This window comes from Colossoma macropomum, unplaced genomic scaffold (genome assembly GCF_904425465.1).
Source record: "Colossoma macropomum unplaced genomic scaffold, Colossoma_macropomum, whole genome shotgun sequence".
Lineage (NCBI taxonomy): Eukaryota > Metazoa > Chordata > Actinopteri > Characiformes > Serrasalmidae > Colossoma > Colossoma macropomum.
In genome coordinates this window covers 12,905,165-12,911,164 of record NW_023494793.1, presented here as the reverse complement: position 1 = coordinate 12,911,164, position 6,000 = coordinate 12,905,165, and the positions used below count along the sequence as shown (strand labels likewise).

The window sequence follows — 6,000 nt, the reverse complement described above, 5'->3', positions numbered from 1 at the left end:
CACGTTCTCCATCATTTCATCTCCATTTCATGCAAATGGTTCTTTGAGTGTTTATGGTTCTATACAGAACCATAGTCTTTACTAAAGAACGCTTAAAAATAATTAATTAATAATTAAGAGGGTTGTGACATTAACAGAACCCCTTTTGGTATTCATTTTCCATTGTTCTATGTAGAACCATTTTTAAAAAGGTTCTATAAAGAACCATATATAACACATTCTCCATCATTTCATCTCCATGTCATGCAGAGAACCCTTTAGGCATGCAAATGGCTCTTTGGGTGTTTGTGGTTCCATGCAGAACCATTGTCTTTACTAAAGAACCCTTGAAGAACAATTTTTTAAGAGTGTTGTGACAACTGGTGCTACTTTTTCATTGTTCTATGTAGAACCATTTTTGAAAAGGTTCTACATAGAACAATAAACAACACATTCCCCATCAATCTGAAGAACCATTTCACATCTTTTTGGTGCTATTTTTTCCATTGTTCTAGAACACTTTTTAAAAAGGTTCTCCACAGAACCATATTCAACACATTCTCATTCAATCTGAAGAACCATTTCACACCTTTTTGGTGCTATTTTTTTCCACTGTTCTAGAACACTTTTTAAAAAAGGTTCTCCACAGAACCATACTGAACACATTCTCATTCAATCTGAAGAACCATTCCACACCTTTTTGGTGCTATTTTTTTCCACTGTTCTAGAACACTTTTTAAAAAAGGTTCTCCACAGAACCATATACAACACATTCTCTATCAATCTGAAGAACCATTTCACCATGCAAAGAAGCATCTAAGCATGAAATGGTTCTATATAGAACTCATGGTTCTGAACAGAACCATTCCCTTTACTAAAGAACTCTTAAAGAACCATCTTTTTACAGTGTGTTGTGGTAGTCTGCGGTTTGAGACGCAGCCAGACTGTGTACTCCGGTAGTTTGCGGTTTTGGACACAGCCTTGAAGGAAACAGAGAAGCCAGAGGGTAAAAACTACACTCCCATGGTGCAACAGTACCGGTGGAGAGTCCTGAGGTGTTCTGAATGGCAGAGAGGGGGAGGAGAAGGAGGAGGAGGAGGGGGCAAGGGGGGCAGGTTTCAATTCAAGTGATGTAAGCGAATGTGTGCTCCATCGTAGGTAGTGGAGCTCCACGCATGACTCCGGAATCTCGTCCTTTCTGTATCCTCTGGCGGGGGGAGGCCGAAGCAGAGCTAATCAGCCAGAGATGCAAACGTGAGCGCTGATATCTGAACCGCGACCGAACCTACGGACAGAGCCGGCGCTCGGTTAGCTTCTTTAAGCCGACTTTAATTCGAGTTTGAGTCTTTTCCCGGAGGATTTACTGATCGAAGAGGCGATAAAAGTTTTTTTTTCTCCCCCCACTTTTCGGTCGGATAGACCAGACCTCCCAGAGCTCGTCCCAAACAAAAAGAACCAGGGTGGAAATTTTCATCGCCAGAGAGGCTCGGCTCGGCTCGGCTCGTGTTTTTAAAACGCCGTTTTGGATTCAGGATCATTTTGAAGTGATTTTGTTGAGCTAACACGCACCTCCGTGAAGTGATTTTCCTTTTTTTCTTCTTCTTCTTGGGCAAGACGAACACTTGTTAGCCAAGAAGCAAGTTTGTTTGGTGCCGTTTTAAAACCCGCAAAAACCCCGAAACCCAGCCGAGTAGCTTCCAGTTTTCAGGGCCGAGCTGCTGCTGAGGGAGAAAAGCGAGAAGTTGTATCACCGGCTCGAAACAGTCTTTTTTAAATCTCGGAAACGAACTTTTTTTCTTCTCCACTGAAGGAAGAGAAGCGTCTTGAAGCTAAAGGTGAGTAACGCTAATTAAGCTAAGGTACCTCAGTCCAGCTCTGAGGAACTTTACCGCTGAATTAAACGAGCTTTAGCGTGTTTTGTTGTGGTTTGTACGCCTGAAAGATGGTCTGGAGTGCAAAACAAACTGTGTCGAAGAAGCAGCCCGACTCCCTCAGGCATTTCAGGGGGTAGTGTGAGGTGTGAGTTGGCTAGGAAGATAACATTTGAACACGCTTGTGTGTTGTTTACACCTGGAGAGCACTTTTAATGATAGTAGTTTTTGCCCATTTTTGCTTTGGCTGGCTGTTTTATTAACGAGGCTCAAGTTGGCTTCCAGTTCGCCAGCTTTCATGTTCGAATTTTTCCATTCCACCTTAAAAGGCAGGCGCCAGAATGTAACTGCTGCACCATTTAAGGTGGAACGGGAAAATTCGGAAAAGAAGGCTTCAGCTTCGTGTTTTCTTATCCGTCTGTGTTCCAGTTGAAGCTCATATGAAGTTAGACTGTGACAAACGAGACAGCAAAGCGTCTCTACATTATTTTCCAGTATTTTCTTCTGTTCCCACGCTCCGTATTTTTTGTTGAGTTTCCTAAACTAAGATGTTCAGATAACAGTAGGATGTCCTGCAGAGTGTGAACGTGTTGCAGGAACAAATGGCCCAAAGCAGTGAGAGTTGGCGGCGCGCAGCTGGAGCGCGGCAGGGATTCGAATCTCCAACGAATCGTTCATTCCAGTCGGTTCTTATCAGCAAACCTTTCGAGCCGATTCACAAACTTACAAAACTCCTTCTCCTGTAGCATCTGCACACTTTTTAATATGCGCCGTATAGACTCTGGGTAATGATCTGTAAATATAGCGACGTAAAATCGCGCCTTAAAAATACTCTTGTAGCCCAATGAAACAAAACAGATTTGAATAAAACTAGTGACAGACAAGTGTCGCTACTTCTATTGCATGTGAACTAAATGAGACTGAAGATGGCTTCATTTGACTAATCTTTGTCATCATTGTTTAAAATAAAAGGACCCTGGATTCGCGAATCGATTAATCAAGTCGACGTTCGGTTCATTAAAAATGGAAAAGTTGAAAGAATCGGTTGAGTGAACCGAATCGGACTTTCCATCACTAGACCGCAACCAAATGTTCCTGGTTTCGTAAATTATATTAATCTTTTTCCACCCTTAAGGAGGTGTTCAGGTATTTTGCTAGTTGTGAGTCATAGTGAGTGCATTTGGGTAATTCTTGAAGATGTCACTTTGTGTTTGCTTGAAGGGAATTCCACTAATTTTTCAAAAATTCTGAATAATTCAGTCCCTGAGATGTAAACGGAGTAGTATAGAATGGTTTGATGTGAAATGGTTCATTGTGGAGAAGCTTACGGACTCAGTGGTGATGGGAACCAGGGAGTGCGACGTGCACAACACCAATATAGCCATTTTATTCACAATCCAAAACTACCGGTGACCTTACATAAATTTTAATAGGTAATGTTGATGATGACGAGTCATAAATCTATTTTACCTTACAGCACCCTACCTGTACCCCTCCGCCATGAATGGTTTCAAAGCAATGTATTAAAATTAATTTTAAGCCAAAACTATCATAAAGCATTGTGTCAGACGTCAGGCGGCAGATATCTAGCCATTTCATGTAATAACTCCCTGTGAATGAGTTTTAACAGGCATTAAACTCTTTAGACGTCTGGTTCCTATCACCACCACTGTGACCAGTTCAGACTTGGCAAGTTTCTCTAGAACAGCATTTCACACCAAACCACTTTGAGTGACTTTGTTTACATCTCAACCATGAAAATATGCAGAATTTATGATAAATCAGTGGAATTTCCCTTTTAAGGGGTTTTTAAAGGGGCTCTTAAACTTGCACAAAATGATCCTAAGATGACTTAAGCTAATGTTACACTTGTTCCTTAGTAAACCTTTAAAAATCATCTGTCCTCAGATTTTCCAGAGAATATTAGACCATGATGATGATGATGGCAGCCACGACACTGGAAAATTGGTTTTGTTTTATTCACGAAGCTGATAGGACTAGCAAGAAAACATGTTAAACCTCCACTATGTCCACCCAAAGGATCACCACCAAAATCTCCCCTTCACCTCCTGGATGTTGAGGAGAAGTACTTTCCACTCAGCACTTGCTTTTTTTTTTTTTTGGGCCATTTCGATGTGAAAGGCCAGTCTTGTTCTTGGTGCTTTATTTTTGTGTGGTTCGCGGGATAAACAGCGATGTTTTACAAAAATACTGTTTTAAATACCACAGTTGCATGATAGTGTGGGAGTGTATACTCTGGGGAGACGCTGGGACTGGTGTGTGTTTAGTGGGAGTGCAAGAGTTATTTACTTTTCCTATTTAGACTAGAGGAGGATACTTTTCATAGTGTTTTGCTAAACTCTGTCCGGTTGGAGAAAGAGGTTTTAGCATCTTTATTGAATGTGGCATAGTGTGTAGGCAGGCCAGCTCAACTTTATAGAGCTTGACTTTAACATGGTGACGATTACTCAAGTTAAAAAAAATCTTTGATATTTACTTTCTCAATTGTTCAGCAGTGATTAGTTGGCAGTTTGCATGATAGTAATGCATGTTTTCTTCTCCTGTTGGCTTCTTTTTTGTGTTTAAATGCTTTATTTAAAGTAAAATAATCTGAAAATGATGACAGGATATGTAAGATTTGTTATTGTTCAGTTAAGTCAGTTTTTTTGTTGTTTTGCCTTTTAATCAAAATGATCAGTAGATTATTTGATTGCTAGTATAATCATAGTTCCAGCCCAACTTTGCTTGTGCCTGTTTGTTAAATTCCTCATAGCCCTCGTTGTCTGGCTGCATGGCTCTGTGTTTTTCAGGTTGTCTTCCTCATTCGCTCAATCTTTCTTCGTTTATTTGCCTGAAGTGACGTTTACCACCTCAGTACTTAACAGCATCCAACCTGGCGTGCGTTTCCATCCATTTCTATGCACTTTCTATTGAAGACTGCATTTCCAAAACATCCCCCAACCCCCCTACGCGGGCTCACACTCACGTGTGCCCCTCTTCCCTTCCCCCCAGATCTAATTCAGCTTCTCCAAAACTCTCCCTGCCGATAAGTGGCCATTGTAATTCAAAGTAAAAGCGTTCATGGTCAATTTCCACCTTGTGACTGGTATTATGGATGTGCCTGGAAAGCAAAGCAGTTTGAATGGTGGAAGGCTGGCTAGCCACAGCATGCACGGACTTGATCTGGACGTGGTGCAAAACAGCACTGAATGCAGAAAGTGTGTACACCGTATATAGGTAACGTTAATATTATACAACACTTAAAATGGAACTTGCACACCTTATCATACCAAAGTTTTCCAAAGTTTTTCGGCTTTGCTTTTCACATGGTTGTTTGTATTTAGGAAAAAAAGTATTGGACACTATTTTTTTTTGCAAGATGTAACACTTGTCAAGACATATGGAAGCCATATGGAATGTTTTCCCTGAAATCTCTTTTTTTTTAAAACTCAGATTCAAAGTCAGATTGAAAAATGATTCAGTTCTTCTGGCAGGTTAAGCACTTTTCCCCAAAATTGTTCATATCTTTCCCTTGAATTACGTTCGACCTTTGAAATCGAGAACTGTAACTAACCTTGTAAAAATGCAGCCGTTTAGAGCCATAATTACATCAATTAGTGAAATTGGAGGGGAAAATGGTTGCAGTTGATGGTCCTTCAGGATTTGACCGATGTTTTTTCAGCATCTCCTTCAAGATGGGTCAGAAGTTCATTTGCTTTTCAGTGAAATGCTAAACATGCAAGCTGGAAAGGCTTATTCTGCAGTCCTTTCCGGAGACGAACGACAGCAATCATGTAATTGAATTTCATACGTCGAAGCCGGCCAGTTTGTTTACGTTTGTACTGGAAATTTCCATTCATATTGGGTGGACTTCAGCTGGACTAATGGGAGAGCGTGGGGGATGGTGTTGGATATATCTGCTCGAAGTATATAAAGCATTATTGAACCTTGCATTCTGGGAGGTAATATGAGGTTAAGTTTCCAGAACAATTTGGATTTTTTTGCACCAGTGCAGCAAGGGTGGCAGCATTTTTGGCAATTTTGCAGGCGTAGTTCAGCGTCCCTGACAGTGCCAGTGTGTGTTGGAGAGGGATTTAAAAAAAGTTGGTGTAAAGAAGAGGTCTATGGAGTCTAGAGGTGTATATGACCT

General features: G+C 40.9%; 1 protein-coding gene across 3 annotated transcripts in view; it reads left to right on the top strand.

The window, feature by feature from the left end:
• Nucleotides 1-1,093: 1,093 nt before the first annotated feature.
• The window catches only part of fgfr1a (fibroblast growth factor receptor 1a), a 54,007-nt gene continuing 49,100 nt past the window's right edge, over nt 1,094-6,000 (top strand). For 2 of the 3 annotated variants that reach the window (XM_036578537.1, XM_036578536.1), the window contains exon 1: nt 1,094-1,814. The gene's annotated coding sequence lies outside the window, so the exon portion shown is untranslated. The remainder of the gene's footprint in view (nt 1,815-6,000) is intronic. The other variant, XM_036578538.1, reaches the window with a different exon arrangement.